This window comes from Coregonus clupeaformis, chromosome 31 (genome assembly GCF_020615455.1).
Source record: "Coregonus clupeaformis isolate EN_2021a chromosome 31, ASM2061545v1, whole genome shotgun sequence".
Lineage (NCBI taxonomy): Eukaryota > Metazoa > Chordata > Actinopteri > Salmoniformes > Salmonidae > Coregonus > Coregonus clupeaformis.
The window spans coordinates 18,693,265-18,713,004 of NC_059222.1; positions in this window are offsets into that span (position 1 = coordinate 18,693,265).

The window sequence follows — 19,740 nt, forward strand, 5'->3', positions numbered from 1 at the left end:
TTTATAGGGAATAGGGTGCCATTTGAGATGAAGACTTTATGTGCCACACAAAGTGCAAATGAGGATCATGCATTTGTAAGGACCCCCAATCCCCGTGGGTGACTGGTGGGTCAACAAGGAGGCTAAGGCACGACGTACCACACTTGTTAGCACTATATACTTACGTATTGTTTTTTATACAGTACCAGTCAAAAGTTTGGACACACCTACTCATTCAATGGTTTTTCTTTATTTTTACTATTTTCTAAGTTGTAGAATAGTAGTGAAGACATCAAAACTATGAAATAACACATATGGAATAATGTAGTAAAGTAAAGTGGTGCCTAGAACATTCCAGTTTAATGCTGATATTGCTTTCCTTTTTATTGTACAAGATGTGAAAAAAGAAGAAACACGCACACTGCTCTTGCTAGTATCACTGCTTTTTAATAAGCCTACGTATTGGCCTCAAGGCCTTCGTCATAGCTTTCAAAAAAAGCTCTGACGAAGGCCTTGAGGCCAATACGTAAAGCTTATTAAAGAGCAGTGATACTAGCAAGAGCAGTGTGTGTTTCTTCTTTTTTCACATCTTATTCAACAGTTACCATGCACCTGCAAAAAAGATAGCTCAGATGAGCGAGTGCCTTTTGAATTCCTCTTTATTGTACAAAATGTTGTTTCAAATGTAGCTCAAGGCAGCATTGTGTTTTTTTATACAATAGTTACCATGGAGACGTTACGTAGCCTTATAGTAATGTATCAATTATTTGACCATTTATTTCCACAAATAGGAATAATTGGATAAGACAGAAATACACACTCTTCACAAGACAAACAAACAAAACCCTAACCTGTACAGTGAGGCAAATACAGAAGGACGGAATATTCCCAAATCAAATCATCAAATCAAATCAAATTGTATTGGTCTCATACACGTGTTTAGCAGATGTTATTGTGGGTGTAGCGAAATGCTTGTGTTTCTAGCTCCGACAGTGCAGTAATATCTAACAAGTAATTTCTAACAATTTCACAACATATACCCAATACACACAAATCTAAGTAAAGCAATGGAATTAAGAATATATAAATAATGATATGGACAAGCAATGTCAGAGCGGCATAGACTAAGATACAGTAGAATAGTATAGAATACAGTATATACATATGAGATGAGTAATGCAAGATATGTAAACATTATTAAAGTGACAAGTGTTCCATTTATTAAAGTGGCCAGTGATTTCTAATCTATGTATATAGGCAGCAGCCTCTAAGGTGCTAGTGAAGGCTATTTACAGTTTTTTTTTCGATTGCTAACAAGCATTGTTCGATACTGCGGATACATGTGCAAAACTCTAAATACAGTTATCAAAACATGCAACTTGGCAATGCACATCCTACATGTCTCAAAAGCAAATTGTTCTACCAAATGAAAGCTAACAGTCTCTCATGACATGCACACTTTGTCATTCATTGTATTATGACCTACAAAACTCTAAAAACAGCTACCACTTGAAACTGTGTCAATTTGTCTTTAATATCATATTTTTTTTAGATGAACCAACAGTCATTTTTACAAAAGAAGAGTGGCAAACCTGTACTGTATAGAATGTCCTGCAAGATATGTAAAGAAATAAAGCAGAAAGGCTGCAATATGCTTCAATACAATTTACTGTATTTTTGCAAATTACTGTAATTCCAAAATACACAAAAATAAATAATTCCAGTACTGTTAAACAAACAAAAAGTGTATACAGACTATGAATATGTATAGAATATTGTCCAAATGAAACAGATATATAACAATGCTAGTCAACCCTGTCTGCTGCATTGGGCCACAAGTTCTCATCCACATTATACCGTATGGCCTCTCGCGCAATACACCTGGGAAAGAATCTCTTTGCATGCTTGATCCATCCCTGGCAATCTTCTGCAGAGATATCCAGGCATCCTGCATTCATTGCATCCAATAGTGACATTTGATCATTTGATGTCCTCTTCATAAACGTTCCACTTCCATGAGGAAAATAATTATTCTATGGGGTTGAGGAAGGGAGAGTAAGGGGGAGGAAAAGTGACACCATCCTCTGTGACTGCATGGGAGTGGTGAAATTCCACATTGTCCCATACAATCACCCAGGTTTCCATATTTCTTCTTACTTGCCCTCTTTCTTCACCTGGCAAAAGCCTTCCATGGAGGTCATCCATGAATGAAATGAGGCACTCTGTGTTGTATGGCCCAATTAGTGGTTTATGTAACAGCAATCCTTCAGAGGATATTGCGGCACACATTGTGATGTTGGCACCCCTCTGGCCCAGGACATTCACTGTTGCTCTTTTCCCAATCATATTCCTTCCACGTCGGCGTGTTTTGGCCATGTTAAAACCAGCCTGGCTTCAAGCTCCATGACACTCTAAAATATTGTAAATCCACAGGGCAACATAACAGTTATTCTATAACAGTAGTTTACATTACAGTATACTGTAACTGAAATCACTGCTGAGTGTGCAGTGCTCTGTTGGGTTTTGTTTACAGTAAAAACAGTACTGTATTACAGGATATATACATCTTATCTGGACATATTGGTACCGGAGTTCCTTGACACGATCAGAGTACCTCTCAAAGGGAACAGTGTACACCTGCTTCATGCTGATATGATGCTTTGTCAAGACTCTAGCAATGGTTGTCGTGCTTACACTTTCAACATTTTGAAATGTATTATTGTCTGCCAACACTCTCTCTTGAATTTCTCTGAGTTTTATGGCATTGTTGCTAATGACCATGTCAACAATTACAGCTTCCTGCTGAGCAGAGAAAATCCTACCTCACCCCCCTCCATTTGGTAACCGTTGGGTCCTAGCTTTTGCTCGATTTACTACTCTACAGTAATATTCAGTACAGTTAGATGCCCATGCAGAATGCATATCTTACCTGTTAGTTTACTGGAAGGTTCTTATAATAGATGACACAGTTGAGCGTTGCAAATTTGGCTGCACTCTGAGACCAGCATCTATCATTGATAGACCATGATTGACAACACGATCAATGATTGTAGCCCTCATCTCATCTGACACTACAACTTTGGGTCTTCCCCTCAGTCGTCTTCCACCACGGATACATAATCCTCTGCCTCTCCCGGCAACTCTTCCACTTCTGTAAGCCACTACATGATCTCTGGCTGGGTCCATGTTTATGTAAAATATATTCCAAAGATGTCCCCTTTTGTAAAGATGATAATGACATAAAAATTGAAAACACCTGGGTAGGTCTTCAGTTACGGAATGTAGAATGAAAATCAGCTGTGAATAATTAAGAGTTATTATTATTTTATTTTTACTTTACAATTTCTATTTTGCTTTTACTGTAGCGATGTAAAAAATGGCAGTCTAATTCAATTTTCAATAGTTTTTGAACTTGAGTTTAACAGTTTTGATAAGGATATCTTAATATTTGCAAAATGGTCTGTAGATACATAGAGTTTTGTTGGTAAATATGTTTTTGTGAGACAAGTATTTATGTAATTTGAAAGATGTTGTCATTGAATGCATTTTGTGTCAAAGCAATGACAAATGATCCACAGGTTGCCACATAGTGTAGTTGTGATAACTGTATTTAGAGTTTTGCACATATATCTGCAGTATTGAACAATGCTTGTTAGCAATCGAAAAAAACTGTAACAGTCTGATGGCCTTGAGATAGAAGCTGTTCTTCAGTCTCTCGGTCCCAGATTTGATGCACCTGTACTGACCTCACCTTCTGGACGATAGCGGGGTGAACAGGCCATGGCTTGGTTGGTTGTTGTCCTTGATGATAGTTTTGGCCTTCCTGTGACATCGGGTGCTGTAGGTGTCCTGGAGGGCGGGTAGTTTGCCCCCCGTGATTCCCTCAGGAGGCTGAAGAAATTTGGCTTGGCACCTAAAACCCTCACAAACTTTTACAGATGTACAATTGAGAGAATCCTGTCGGGCTGTATCACACCCTGGTAAATGCACCACCCTCTGGAGAGCCCTGTGGTTGCAGGCGGTGATACAGCCCAACAGGATTCTCTCAATTGTACATCTGTAAAAGTTTGTGAGGGTTTTAGGTGCCAAGCCAAATTTCTTCAGCCTCCTGAGTTTGAAGAGGCACTGTTGTGCGGGGGGGCCTCTGCTGTTTCCTGAAGTCCACGATCATCTCCTTTGTTTTGTTGACGTTGAGTGAGAGGTTATTTTCCTGGCACCACAATCCCAGAGCCCTCACCTCCTCCCTGTAGGCTGTCTCGTCATTGTTGGCAAGAGAACCAGGGCATGTTTATAAGGGCATCATGCAACAGAAAACTTTTAAAAATAACTTTCCAATAGAGAGAAATAGTAATGGCGTCTTTTTGTAGGCACTAACCCCGCCATGGTTCGTTGGACAAAGCCTATGAGGAAAATGTAGGTATTTTGGATAAACGTTGAAAATAGTGTGGTAGACACAGGTTTAGGAGATCGTATAACTTTTGTTCTATGAGATCATCTTCATCAGCTAACGTCACTTTTAGTGAATTTAAAGAATTTATGTCATCATAAAAAACGTGTAAATCACATAGAAACTTCATAATTCATAAAGATCATGTTAACTGACTGCTATTATCTCATTGATCAAAACGTATAAGAACCCAGAGGTAACTTATTTCCAGGTTTTAGGACTACAAGCTGGCGAGCTCTATAAGCAGAGGCAGCGTGAAAAACAAACAAAAAATACACACAAGGAAGCTTTTCTCTTCCAGGAAGCTATGGAAAGGGTTTTGTCCAGATCCAACACTGCATATGGCCTCTTTTGTGTGTGTGTCTGTGTGTGTGTGTGTCTGTGTGTGTATGTGTATGTGTATGTGTGTGTGTGTCTGTGTCTGTGTGTGTGTGTGTGTGTGTGTGTGTGTGTGTGTGTGTGTGTGTGTCTGTGTGTCTGTGTGTGTTCTCTAGATCCTACGTTGCATATGGCCTCTTAATGCCGGTACTTATGCTATTCATCACTGTTTAAAGCAGGCCTCCCTCCACCTGGCCCTGCCTCGTGTGAACAGCCATGCATGAAATGGTAAACCCTCAGAATCAACCACACACACTGAAAGACACAAGCATGCACGTGCACACACAAACACACACATACACACAGACTCTACTTACCATGCATGAAATGGTAAACCCTCAAAAAACAAACACACAGACTGAGTGGGAGAATGAGTACTACACGGCCTCCTCCTTGTGAGACAGAGGCTGCCACTCCAATGACACCCTATTCCCTATATAGGGTAAATGCTTTTGACCAGAGCCCTATCAAACATTGTGCACTACTGTAAGTAGGGAATAGGGTGCAATTTGGGACGCACCCACACTGTAACCCACAAGGCATTTTTTAACTCAAATACTTCTAGAAAGTTGAACTCAAAGTCAATGAAAAGTCATTATTACTTAAAATGTTTATGTGGTGCTGACTCAAAACTAAATGAGAAGTCACATCAACAATTTTTTCAAGTTATAATAACAAATTAACTTTTTTCCCAGCATGCTCTACTGCAGGTGGTTTTTGGGGAATTGTTTTTAATATGTGTTTTTGCACATACATTGAGTAGTTTATTGATTAGTCTTATGCTACATGATAAATAACATACATTTTTCTAAACTAATCCAATCACTTAGTTGGAAATTTTGCACCTGTTACTGAAATGGTTGTTCCAGTTTCAAGTTCCACTGTTCCTAACCCTGGCAGTCATTATAAATGCAGGTTGCCGGTGAATACACATTTCAACTGTAGGATATATGATATCCTAACTCTGGTTGGATTCCAATAGGAATCACACATCTCTTTTCAAGCCAGCATAATGTGACTTGTAGGCAGGGTTGCAAAATTCTGGTAAATTTCCCAGGTTTTCCTGAAATCCTGTTTGGAAAATTCCTGGAAATCCTTCAATCAGGATCTTTTGAAAATCTGGGGATTTTGGGAAAGTAACCAGAATTTTGCAGATGTGGCCTGTAAACTAGTGGTGGGGAAACAAAGCCCCCTGAATTGAGGTTTTCCAGCCAACAAAGTTGAAAATATGTTCATTACTCAAGGCTTTGATCAACACAGTGTACACTAATGGCACCTGCTGATCAAAATAATTTAGAGCAGACAAATTATTATAGATGTCGTCCCACACTCCGTCGGTGGTTGTTCGACGAAACAAAGTTTCGGACTTCATTGATCACGTGCTTCTGATAAAGTAATACAGGCATCGGCACAATGCTTCGAAGTACACTGTTTAGCTATGTCGACACGTGCTTCGGAGCGCTGGCATCGAACGTAACATCACTACTGTAAACCAGGAGTTTCAGGCCACTGTATTAGGCCTTATGAGATACAGTGAGGGAAAAAACGTATTTGATCCCCTGCTGATTTTGTACGTTTGCCCACTGACAAAGAAATGAGCAGTCTATAATTTTAATGGTCGGTTTATTTGAACAGTGTGAGACAGAATAACAACAACAAAAAATCCAGAAAAACGCATGTCAAAAATGTTATAAATTGATTTTCATTTTAATGAGGGAAATAAGTATTTGACCCCCTCTCATTCAGAAATATTTCTGGCTCCCAGGGCTTTTATACAGGTAACGAGGTGAGATTAGGAGCACACTCTTAAAGTGAGTGCTCCTAATCTCAGTTTGTTACCTGTATAAAAGACACCTGTCCACAGAAGCAATCAATCAATCAGATTCCAAACTCTCCACCATGGCCAAGAGCAAAGAGCTCTCCAAGGATGTCAGGGACAAGATTGTAGACCTACACAAGGCTGGAATGGGCTACAAGACCATCGCCAAGCAGCTTGGTGAGAAGGTGACAACAGTTGGTGCGATTATTCGCAAATGGAAGAAACACAAAAGACTGTCAATCTCCCTCGGCCTGGGGCTCCATGCAAGATCTCACCTTGTGGAGTTGCAATGATCATGAGAATGGTGAGGAATCAGCCCAGAACTACACGGGAGGATCTTGTCAATGATCTCAAGGCAGCTGGGAACATAGTCACCAAGAAAACAATTGGTAACACACTACGCCGTGAAGGACTGAAATCCTGCAGCGCCCGCAAGGTCCCCCTGCTCAAGAAAGCACATATACAGGCCCGTCTGAAGTTTGCCAATGAACATCTGAATGATTCAGAGGAGAACTGGGTGAAAGTGTTGTGGTCAGATGAGACCAAAATCAAGCTCTTTGGCATCAACTCAACTCGCCGTGTTTGGAGGAGGAGGAATGCTGCCTATGACCCCAAGAACACCATCCCCACCGTCAAACATGGAGGTGGAAACATTATGCTTTGGGGGTGCTTTTCTGCTAAGGGGACGGCATCAAAGGGATGATGGACGGGGCCATGTACCATCAAATCTTGGGTGAGAACCTCCTTCCCTCAGCCAGGGCATTGAAAATGGGTCATGAATGGGTATTCCAGCATGACAATGACCCAAAACACACGGCCAAGGCAACAAAGGAGTGGCTCAAGAAGAAGCACATTAAGGTCCTGGAGTGGCCTAGCCAGTCTCCAGACCTTAATCCCATAGAAAATCTGTGGAGGGAGCTGAAGGTTAGAGTTGCCAAACGTCAGCCTCGAAACCTTAATGACTTGGAGAAGATCTGCAAAAAGGAGTGGGACAAAATCCCTCCTGAGATGTGTGCAAACCTGGTGGCCAACTACAAGAAATGTCTGACCTCTGTGATTGCCAACAAGGGTTTTGCCACCAAGTACTACGTCATGTTTTGCAGAGGGGTCAAATACTTATTTCCCTCATTAAAATGCAAATCAATTTATAACATTTTTGACATGCGTTTTTCTGGATTTTGTTGTTGTTATTCTGTCTCTCACTGTTCAAATAAACCTACCATAAAAATTATAGACTGATCATGTCTTTGTCAGTGGGCAAACGTACAAAATCAGCAGGGGATCAAATACTTTTTTCCCTCACTGTATGTAATGTATTGTCATAAAGAGTTTAAATATAATGATAACGTTTGCCTAGGAACTCACTTGGTGAAGCCCACAGGACTGAAAATGAACGAATTCAACAACCATGTCTCTGTCACTAACAAATAAAGTAATGGGAGGTAACTCTACAATTCACACTGAAAGATTATATTGGAGGCATGGCTTAGTGGGGGCGTTACTCAACATTTTCAAGCTGATACAACTCAATTCTGGACCCCCTTCAGGGTCACAGTGACTCTATAGGTTTGAGTTAGTGACTACAAAATCACTTTAAGTAAATGCATTTTAAGAGAGTACTCACACCCTATAACTTTTTCCAAATGTTGTTGTGTACAACTTGAATTTAAAATGGATACAATTGAAATGTTGTGTCACTGGCCTACACACAATACCCCATAATGTCAAAGTCGAATTGATATTTAGAATTTTCTACAAATTAATTTAAAATGAATAGCTGAAATGTATTGAGTCAATAAGTATTCAACCCCTACATTATGGCAAGCCTAAATAAGTTCAGGAGTAAAAATATGCTTAACAAGTCAAATAATACATTAGTAGTTATTGTAGGGTGGTTTCTGTCAAATTATTTTGCTCACCTTGTTGATTTATGAGGGGGCGGGACATCTGCCTAGGATTTGAATAACACACCTAGGTGACACCAAGATGTAAATACACTACACCCCTTCAAATTAGTGGATTCGGCTATTTCAACCATACCTATTGCTGACAGGTGTATAAAATCGAGCACACAGCCATGCAATCTCCATAAACAAACATTGGCAGTAGTCCCTCCTGTAGCTCAGTTGGTAGAGCATGGCGCTTGGAACGCCAGGGTTGTGGGTTCGTTTCCCACGGGAGGCCAGTGTGAAAAATGTATGCACTCACTAACTGTATGTCGGTCTGGATAAGAGCGTCTGCTAAATGACTAAAATGTAAAATGAATGGCCCGTACTAAAGAGCTCAGTGACTTTCAACGTGGCACCATCATAGGATGCCACCTTTCTAACAAGTCAATTGGTCAAATTTCTGCTCTGCTAGAGCTGCCCCAGTCAACTGTAAGTGCTGTTATTGTGAAGTGGAAACATCTTGGAGCAACAACGGCTTAGCTGCAAAGAGGTAGGCCACAGAAGCTCACAGAACGGGACCACCGAGTGCTAAAATCGTCTGTCCTCAGTTGCAACACTCACTACTGAGTTCCAAACAGCCTCTAGAAACAACGTCAGCACAAGAACTGTTCGTCGGGAGCTTCATGACATGGGTTTCCATGGCCGAGCAGCCGTACACAAGCCTAAGATCACCATGCGCAATGCCAAGCGTCGGCTGGAGTGGTGTAAAGCTCGCCGCCATTGGACTCTGGAGCAGTGAAAACGTGTTCTCTGGAGTGATTAATCACACTTCACCATCTGGCAGTCCGACGGACGAATCTGGATTTGGCGGATGCCAAGAGAACACTACTTGCCACAATGCATAGTGCCATCTGTTCTGATGTGAGGAGGGGTCCTAGTGTCTGTGTGCAGAAATGTTGTGAAAGTTGTTGGTGGAGTGACAGAGACTATTGTGTTGATCAAGGGGCTATTGTATTGTGATGGGATAGTCAAGATGGAACTTGTTAAATATAGTTATGTCCACATGCATTTTTACATTTACATTTTAGTCATTTAGCAGAAGCTCTTATACAGAGCGAGTTACTGGAGAAATTAGGGTTGAGTACCTTGCTCAAGGGCACATCGGCTCAGGGATCAGTTACTGGCCCAATGCTCTTACAGTTTTTTACGATTGTTTACACACTAAAATTAAAATTTCCACACAATTAGCAAAATTGTACTCCAATGAGCAAAACACCTCCACAGATTTGCACAACATTACACACAATGTCCGCCTCACCCTTTTTGCAAAACATTACACACAGTGATTTGTAAAACTCTACACACATTTTCACACCTTAGACACAGATAAGGATCGTGAGGTTACTTCCTTGTAATTACAAAGCACCGGATTGCCAATTACCACACTAATGAACGAATTGGATAAACACATCTACCAGGTGTGGAAGCACACATGTGCTAATTTGAAAACGCAGCACTCAGGTGTGCTATAAAAGGCAGCAGGTGAGTTCACCTGTCTTCAACAAAAATGGAAGGAGTTAGAAGAAGAAGAAGAGTGAGAATGAGAGGGGGAGCTCAAAGAGGAGATGAAGGCGGTAGAGGAAGAGGAGAAGGAGGTAGAGGAAGAGGCATAGGTAGAGGAGAAGAAGGTAGAGGAAGAGAAGGAGGTAGAGGAAGACACCTAGGTAGAGGAAGAGGTAGAGAAGGACTTGAAGAGTTGATAGAACCTGAACAAAGAAGACGAGGACCAAATTTGACTCGAGAAATCCGTGCAACACTTATTGACCATGTTATCAACCATGGACTGACACTGATGGAAGCTGGACAAAGAGTTCAACCAAATCTCAGCAGAAATACTGTTGCGTCAGTAATTCGGATATTTCATCGAGAAAACAGGTAAGCTAACCACACAGTATACATTGAAACTGAAGCTTGTATAATCAATATTGTTTACTGTGACATTTGACAGTAGGCTGCATATATATATATATATATATATATATATATATATATATATATATATATATATATATATATTTATTTATTTTTATCTTATTTTGTTTTTACATAGGATTGAGGGTCGAGGACACCAAGGTGGAAGGGGCCCTATGTTTAGTCGTGTACAAGAGGCCACCATTGTGAACATGGTATTGGCTAATAATTGTATCAGGCTACGAGAAATCCAAGCCAATATCATCAATGATGACAATATTTTCAATAACATCCAACGAGTCTCTCTGTCAACATTAGGTCGAATCCTAAAGAAAAATCAAATATACATGAAGCAACTGTATCGGGTACCATTTGACAGAAATTCAGAGAGAGTGAAACATCTGCGCAATGAGTATGTGGAGGTATGCATTGTTCATCTGACTATGGTGTGGTATCATGCACTGCTCATAATGTTCTGTCACAAAAAAAATACTGTGCTATAGATATTGAAAATCATCCTATTTTCTTTAATGTGTTTCAGAGAGTCTTGCAAATGGATGCTGCTGAAATTCAACATGAATTTATATATGTGGATGAGGCTGGATTTAACCTTGCAAAAACAAGAAGAAGAGGGAGAAATGTAATTGGGCACAGGGCAATCACCAATGTGCCAGGGCAGCGAGGGGGTAACATCACCCTTTGCGCTGCTATCACACAAAATGGGGTCCTCCACCACCATGCAAATCTGGGACCCTATAATGCAAATCTGATACTTGCATTTCTTGACCGATTGCATGAGATTGTCACAGCATTACACCAAGTGGACCAGATGCGGTACATTGTCGTTTGGGACAATGTCTCATTTCATCGGGCTGCTCTAGTCCAGAACTGGTTCCATGATCACCCTGATTTTGAAGTTTTATACCTTCCCCCATAGTCCCCCTTCCTGAATCCTATAGAATATTTTTTTTCAGCGTGGCGGTGGAAGGTATATGACCTGCGGCCTTATGACCGTTTGCCCCTCATTCAGGCCATGGAACAGGCATGTGATCTTATTGAAGCAGCTTCAGTGCAGGGGTGGATTCGTCACACAAGGCGATTCTTCCAACGGTGCCTTGCCAATGAAGACATAGCCTGTGATGTGGATGAAATGTTATGGCCTGATCCAGCCAGACGGAGAGACGGATAGTTACAGTATTCTTGTTGCTTTTACAGTAGTTTTCTTTCATTTCTGTTTACTTTTACTTTACTTTTCTTCAGAGTCAAAGTGTATGTACTGTAATTCATGCAGTAATTTTTATTTGTCTACGGATTTTATTTGTTTACAGTAATTGATATCATTGTTGGTTGATTACTGTAACTGATTATGGTAAGAAATACTGTAAGTATTGAAATAAATACTTGAAATATTCAGTCTGCAGCATCAAGTGTTGTGCAGTGCTTGGTAAGGTTATAGTAGGCCTACAGTATTTGTCTACATTCTCCTTATATCTCAAAACAAATCATGAATAATGTTGTGAGTTTCTCACTATTTTTTGTCACCTAAATTATCTCTCACATACAGTAAGAATGTCTGGCCAAAAATCTTTTTTTTTTTTTTTTTTACAAATGTGTTTTTTATTTATCACAGCAGTGTGAAACTGGCTGCAATAGTGTATGATCATTGATGACTGTGTTGGTTAAATGAAAACAAATAGCATTTTCACAAATATGTGTATATGTTTTGACTGAAGTGTGTATGTTTTGACTGAAGTGTGTCATTTTGCAAACAATCTAGGAATTTTGCTAATTGATTGTGGTGTTTGGATAATTGTGATTACATTTTGACAAAAATAACTCTGTTTTCAAAATCGCGTGTAAACAATTGAAAAAAACTGTAACTGCAGGGCTACATGCAGCCCCTGTATTGGTGGGGAGGGCTGCTGATGTGGGTCTGGACAATTTATGAATAACCAGAGCTGTGAATTTAGAACATGCAGGGTTAATTTAATTCTAACCAGAGAATTGTTTGGTGATTAAAACATAATACAAAACGTGAATGTTTTGTTTTATTCTGAAAAACATTTCACCCCCACGTATTTACCCCAGTTTGCACCTGTCTGTATCTCTGCGTGTGTGTGTATGTGTGTCTATCAGTGTTTGTGTGTTTATTTGTGTTTGTGCGTGTGTGTGTGTGTGTGTGTATGTGTGTGTGTGTGTGTGTGTGTGTATATGTGTGTGTGTGTGTGTGTGTGTGTGTGCTGGTCAAGGGCTAGTGTATGGGGTATATGGGGCATCTGGGGCTGTCAGGTAGGAGATGTGTCCGGATTGTCCAAATTCCTTAACCAGTGAGGATGCTTGAAGTTGTGCTGGGCTAGTGAGGAGGGGGGTTTGTGTGGCTGTGTGTATTGGTGGGGAGGGGCTAGTCAGGAGGGGGGTTTGTGTGGCTGTGTGTATTGGTGGGGAGGGGCTAGTCAGGAGGGGGGTTTGTGTGGCTGTGTGTATTGGTGGGGAGGGGCTAGTCAGGAGGGGGGTTTGTGTGGCTGTGTGTATTGGTGGGGAGGGGCTAGTCAGGAGGGGGGTTTGTGTGGCTGTGTGTATTGGTGGGGAGGGGCTAGTCAGGAGGGGGGTTTGTGTGGCTGTGTGTATTGGTGGGGAGGGGCTAGTCAGGAGGGGGGTTTGTGTGGCTGTGTGTATTGGTGGGGAGGGGCTAGTCAGGAGGGGGGTTTGTGTGGCTGTGTGTATTGGTGGGGAGGGGCTAGTCAGGAGGGGGGTTTGTGTGGCTGTGTGTATTGGTGGGGAGGGGCTGGTTATGTGGGTCTGGACAGTTCAACAAACCCATTCTTTGCCCCATTACCTTTCTGCTTGCTGATTTGCTATTTCAGCTGTGTGATGCCTTCCTTGTATCCTGTTATCTTTTAGTTTTTACACATGATACTTACATCCTGGTGTGAAGTCCCGCCCCCTCATAAATCACAAGATTTGGCAACTAAGCAATTTAGAGATGTGTAGGTAGTTAGAGTTCAAATCATGTTAAACGTCCAAGACTCACAGCTGGAGACACCTTCTTGACTTATTGGAGTGATAATGGCTTGTTTGTGTGACCCCACTTTCTTTAGGCAGCTTTGTTATGACTTTAACTAGGCTAGTACAGATAGAGTGATATCACCTGGGTTCTATCAGGTGGGGCCTATACTGTATGCAGGGGCGGTGTGTTCATTAGGGCGATATGGGCGACGCACTGCCAAACGGGAAAAGGAAGGGATTTTTTTTCTAATCAATTATATCACGGCAACAGTGTCAAGGCGTGCTGTAGGTGCAGTGGCGGAATCAAACGCAGGACGCAGACGGATAATCCAACAGACTTGTATTAAGCCGAAACACGGCAAACGGACAACACTTGCCCGAAGGCGAAATACGCACGAAGGCGAAAAAGAAACAAAACAGCGCACAAACAGGTGCGTAAACTCCAGCGCAGTGGAGAGAAGCTCAACCGAGCGAAAACACGTCTGACACAATCAATGATACACAACACCTGACAAACACAACGGGAACTAAATAGGACACTAATGACACTAAATGAAAACAGGTGTGACAACACTCAGACAAAAGCAAACGAACATGAAACATACAACGGTGGCAGCTAGTATTCCGGAGACAACGAACGCCGAAGCCTGCCCGAACAAGGGAGAGAGGCAGCCTCGGCCGAAACCGTGACAGTACCTCCCCCTTGACGCGCGGCTCCAGACGTGCGCTGACTCCGGCCTCGGGGACGACCCGGAGGACGCGGAGCCGGGCGCGTCGGGTGCCCACGATGGAATTCCGTCAGGAGAGACGGGTCCAAAATGTCTCTCCTCGGCACCCAGCACCGCTCCTCCGGACCGTACCCCTCCCACTCCACTAGATACTGGAGAACCCCATCCGACGTCTCGAATCCAAGATGGACCTCACGGAGTACGCCGGTGCCCCCTCGATGTCCAATGGGGGCAGAGGAGTCTCCCTGATCTCACTGTCTTGGAGTGGGCCAGCTACCACCGGCCTGAGAAGGGACACATGGAACGAGTGGTTAATACTTTTATATTCAACAGGTAGCTGTAATTTATAACACACCTCGTTCAACCTTCCCAGGACTTTAAATGGCCCTACAAACCGCCGACCCAGTTTCCGACAGGGCAGGCGGAGGGGCAGGTTCCTGGTAGAGAGCCAGACTCGATCACCAGGTGCGTACACCGGTCCCTCACTGCGGTGGAGATCAGCGCTCGCCTTATGACGTCGGAGGGCCCGCTGCAGGTGGACGTGTGCAGCGTTCCATGTCTCCTCCGAGCGCCTCGCCCACTCATCCACCGCAGGAGCCTCGATCTGGCTCTGCTGCCAGGGTGCCTGAACCGGCTGGTAACCCAACACACATTGGAAAGAGGTTAGTGGAGGAATGGCGTAGGGAATTCTGGGCCATTTCGGCCCAGGGAACGTACCTTGCCCACTCCTCCGGCCGGTCCTGGCAGTATGTTCTAAGAAACCTGCCCACATCCTGGTTTACACGTTCCACCTGCCCATTACTCTCCGGGTGGTAACCCGAGGTGAGGCTCACCGAGACCCCCAACCGCTCCATAAAGGCCCTCCAGACTCTGGAGGTAAATTGGGGACCCCGATCAGACACAATATCCTCGGGTACCCCGTAGTGCCGGAACACGTGGGTGAATAGGGCTTCGGCAGTTTGCAGGGCGGTAGGAAGGCCCGGCATGGGGAGCAAACGACAGGCCTTAGAAAACCGGTCCACAACGACCAGTATAGTGGTATTCCCCTGTGAAGGAGGAAGGTCAGTAAGGAAATCCACCGAGAGGTGGGACCATGGTCGTTGTGGCACGGGCAGGGGTAGTAACTTACCCCTAGGCAGATGTCTAGGCGCCTTACACTGGGCGCACACCGAGCAGGAGGAAACATAAACCCTCACATCCCTTGCCAACGTGGGCCACCAGTACTTGGCACTAAGACAGTGCACTGTCCGGCCGATACCCGGATGTCCAGAGGAGGGTGACGTGTGAGCCCAATAGATCAATCGATCCCGAACCTCGAGCGGAACGTACTTCCGACCCTCCGGGCACTGTGGAGGACTAGGGTCGGTGCGTAACGCCCGCTCGAGTTCAGCATCGACCTCCCACACTACCGGTGCCACCAGACACGACTCCGGCAGTATGGGAGTGGGCTCCACGGACCTCTCCTCCGTGTCATACCGCCGAGACAGCGCATCTGCCTTACCATTCTGTGACCCAGGGATGTACGTGATCTTAAAAGTAAACCTGGTCAAGAACATACTCCATCTTGCCTGGCGAGGGTTCAACCTCCTCGCTGCCCGGATGTACTCCAGGTTACGGTGGTCCGTCAAAATGAGGAAAGGGTGTTGAGCCCCCTCAAGCCAGTGCCTCCACACCTTTAGGGCCTGTACCACGGCTAACAGCTCCCTGTCCCCTACGTCATAGTTCCGCTCCGCCGGACTGAGCTTCTTAGAATAAAAGGCACAGGGGCGGAGTTTAGGTGGCGCGCCAGACCGTTGTGAAAGCACGGCTCCTAGACCGGCCTCTGACGCGTCCACCTCTACCTGGAACGGCAAAGAGGGATCCGGATGCGCCAGCACCGGGGCCGAGGTAAACAGGTCCTTCAGCCTCCCAAACGCCCTGTCCGCCTCGGCCGACCACTGCAGACGCACCGGACCCCCCCTTCAAAAGAGACGTGATGGGAGCTGCCACCTGTCCAAAACCCCGGATAAACCTCCGGTAGTAATTCGCAAACCCCAAAAACTGCTGCACCTCCTTCACAGTGGTTGGTGTTTGCCAATTACGCACGGCCGACACCCGGTCTACCTCCATCTTCACCCCTGACGCAGACAACTGATACCCCAAAAAGGAGACCGACTCCTGGAAAAACAGACACTTCTCTGCCTTCACATACAGGTCGTGCTCCACCAGCCTCCGCAACACTCTACGCACCAGGGCCACATGCTCGACACGGGTAGGCGAGTACACGAGAATGTCATCAATGTACACAACCACCCCCTGCCCCTGCATGTCCCTGAAGATCTCATCCACGAATGATTGGAAAACTGACGGAGCGTTCATCAACCCGTATGGCATGACCAGATACTCGTAATGGCCCGAGGTGGTACTAAAGGCTGTCTTCCATTCATCGCCCTCCCTGATGCGCACCAAGTTGTACGCGCTCCTGAGATCTAATTTAGTGAATAAACGCGCCCCATGCAACGACTCAGTCATGGTCGCAATCAGCGGGAGTGGATAACTGTACTTCACCGTAATCTGATTGAGACCACGGTAATCGATGCACGGGCGCAAACCACCATCCTTTTTCTTCACAAAAAAGAAACTCGAGGACGCAGGGGAAGTGGAAGGCCGTATGTATCCTTGTCTCAGAGATTCTTCTATGTAAGTCTCCATAGCTTTCTTCTCCTCTTGAGACAGAGGATACACATGGCTCCGTGGGAGCGCAGCTCCTGCCTGGAGGTCTATCGCACAATCTCCCTGCCTATGGGGCGGCAACTGCGTCGCCCTCGCCTTACTAAACGCAATAGCCAAATCCCCATACTCAGGGGGAACGTGCAATGCGGGCACCTGGTTTGGACTCTCCACCGAGGTAGCCCCCTACGGAAACGCCCAAACATCTACCCACACACTGAGCAGACCACTCCATCAGAGCCCTCTCCTGCCACGAAATGGATGGGTTATGGGTACTCAACCAGGGCATGCCCAGCACCACCGGATACGCAGGAGAGTCAATCAGAAATAGCTGAATCATCTCCTGATGACCCCCCTGCGCACACATCCTAAGTGGCGCCGTGACCTCCCTGATCAAGCCCGTACCCAACGGACGGCTATCTAGGGCATGAACGGGGAAAGGAACATCAACAGGAAGAAGGGGAATCCCTAACGCTAAACAAAACTTTTTATCAATAAAATTCCCAGCCGCGCCTGAATCTACCAGCGCCTTATGCTGGGAATGAGGTGCTACCTGTGGAAAACGCACAGGCATACAAAAATGTGCAACAGAGAGCTCTGGGTGAGTGGGGCGCCTACTCACCTGGAGGGAATCCCCAGTGCGGGACCTGTCGTCCTCTCCCCTAGGAGGCCATCCCCAGCACCTAGCCGCGGTGTGTCCTCCCCGACCACAGTTGGTGCAAGGGATGGACCCCCTAGTAAGCCGACCCCTCCTCTCTCTAGCGCCAGCGCCCCCGAGCTCCATGGGGCACGGCTCGGAAGCGCTGGAGGGTGAAATGGACGGACCCCCCTCGGAACGCCCGCGGGTAGCTAGCAGGTTATCCAGCCTGATGGACATGTCGACCAACTGGTCGAACGTGAGGCTGGTGTCCCTACAGGCCAGCTCCCGACGGACGTCCTCTCGTAGACTACACCTGTAGTGATCGACGAGGGCCCGATCATTCCACCCTGCATCTGCTGCTAGAGTACGGAATTCGAGGGCGAACTCCTGAGCACTCCTCCTCCCCTGCCGGAGGAAGACCAGACGCTCCCCCGCCGCTTTCCCCTCCGGGGGATGGTCAAACACCGCCTTGAAGCGGCGGGAGAACTTGTTGTACGTTATGGTGTCCGCGTCGATCCTCCTCCACTCCGCGTTGGCCCATTCCAACGCCTTCCCGGACAGGCAGGAGATCAGGGCGGACACGCTCTCATGTCCCGAGGGCGCCGGATGCACGGTGGCCAGGTACAGCTCCACCTGGACAAGGAAACCCTGGCACCCAGCCGCGGTCCTCTCGTAAGCCCTCGGGAGCGAGAGTCGGACTCCTCGGGGTTCTGGTGCGGGAATAGGCTGACTAGCCGATGGTGCTGGCACGGAGGGTGGCGGTGGAGGCGTCCCCCAGCCTCGGATGGTGGTGATCACCTCCTGCAGTGCGGTCCCCATCTGCAGGATCTGGTCCCCTTGCTCCCGGACCCTGTCCTCCAGAGTCGCCTGGGCTGCTGCGGCTCCTGCTGATTCCATTGTGGTGTATTATTCTGTCAAGGCGTGCTGTAGGTGCAGTGGTGGAATCAAACGCAGGACGCAGACGGATAATCCAACAGACTTGTATTAAGCCGAAACACGGCAAATGGACAACACTTGCCCAAAGGCGAAATACGCACGAAGGCGAAAAAGAAACAAAACAGCGCACAAACAGGTGCGTAAACTCCAGCGCAGTGGAGAGAAGCTCAACCGAGCGAAAACACGTCTGACACAATCAATGATACACAACACCTGACAAACACAACGGGAACTAAATAGGACACTAATGACACTAAATGAAAACAGGTGTGACAACACTCAGACAAAAGCAAACGAACATGAAACATACAACGGTGGCAGCTAGTATTCCGGAGACAACGAACGCCGAAGCCTGCCCGAACAAGGGAGAGAGGCAGCCTCGGCCGAAACCGTGACAAACAGTAGTTATCAGTGTTCTAATCTAGACGTCTGATCTGCCACTAAATGTCCAATCAGGCTAAAGTCGTGCTTCAAATGGCCCCGCCCCTTTTGGGGCGATTTCAGTCAGGTTGAAAATCGCCCCAGAAGTCTCTCATAGACTCTCATGTAAAATATTTTTTTTTCAAATATCAGAGCTTTCAATACAATCTCTATGGGTTCCGGGAGGGCTTGCACTTACGCGCTTTCGTCATACGTAACATAACCATGAACGTAACTAAGAAAAGAGCGGGTAGCAGCGTCAATCAATTCATGTACTACTGTCAAGATGGCTAGCGTTCAGTGCAACTCGATTGTCTCTTTGAAAGAAGTTCCTTTTTGTCGGCGAACAAATCAAGATAAATTGGCAACGAAACAATTAGGACCTCCCAGACCAAATTTAATAATTCAACAGGTTTCTACTAAAGGGGGAAAGTCCTACACCCGAGGATTTTCAAAAAATTGGTACGAACGAAAAACCTGGCTAGCAGACTGCGATGTAGCTAATGCAGTCTTCTGCTACCCCTGCTTACTCTTTCACCCTGAAGGCGGCACGGCAGACAGCACCGCTTGGACAGCGACTGGTGTAACGGACATGCACCATCTTTCAGAAAAGATTAAGAAACATGAGCTGTCAAAGACCCACATGGATAGCTGTTTGAGATTGTCTGCTTTGGGGAGAGTGAACATTGCCACTCAACTGGATGAGGGATACAGGCTAGCTGTCCGCCGCCACAACGATGAGGTTAGCAAGAACCGCCACATCCTCAGCCGGCTAATCCAGTGTGTGAAGTTTTGCGGAGTGTTTGAGTTACCTTTGC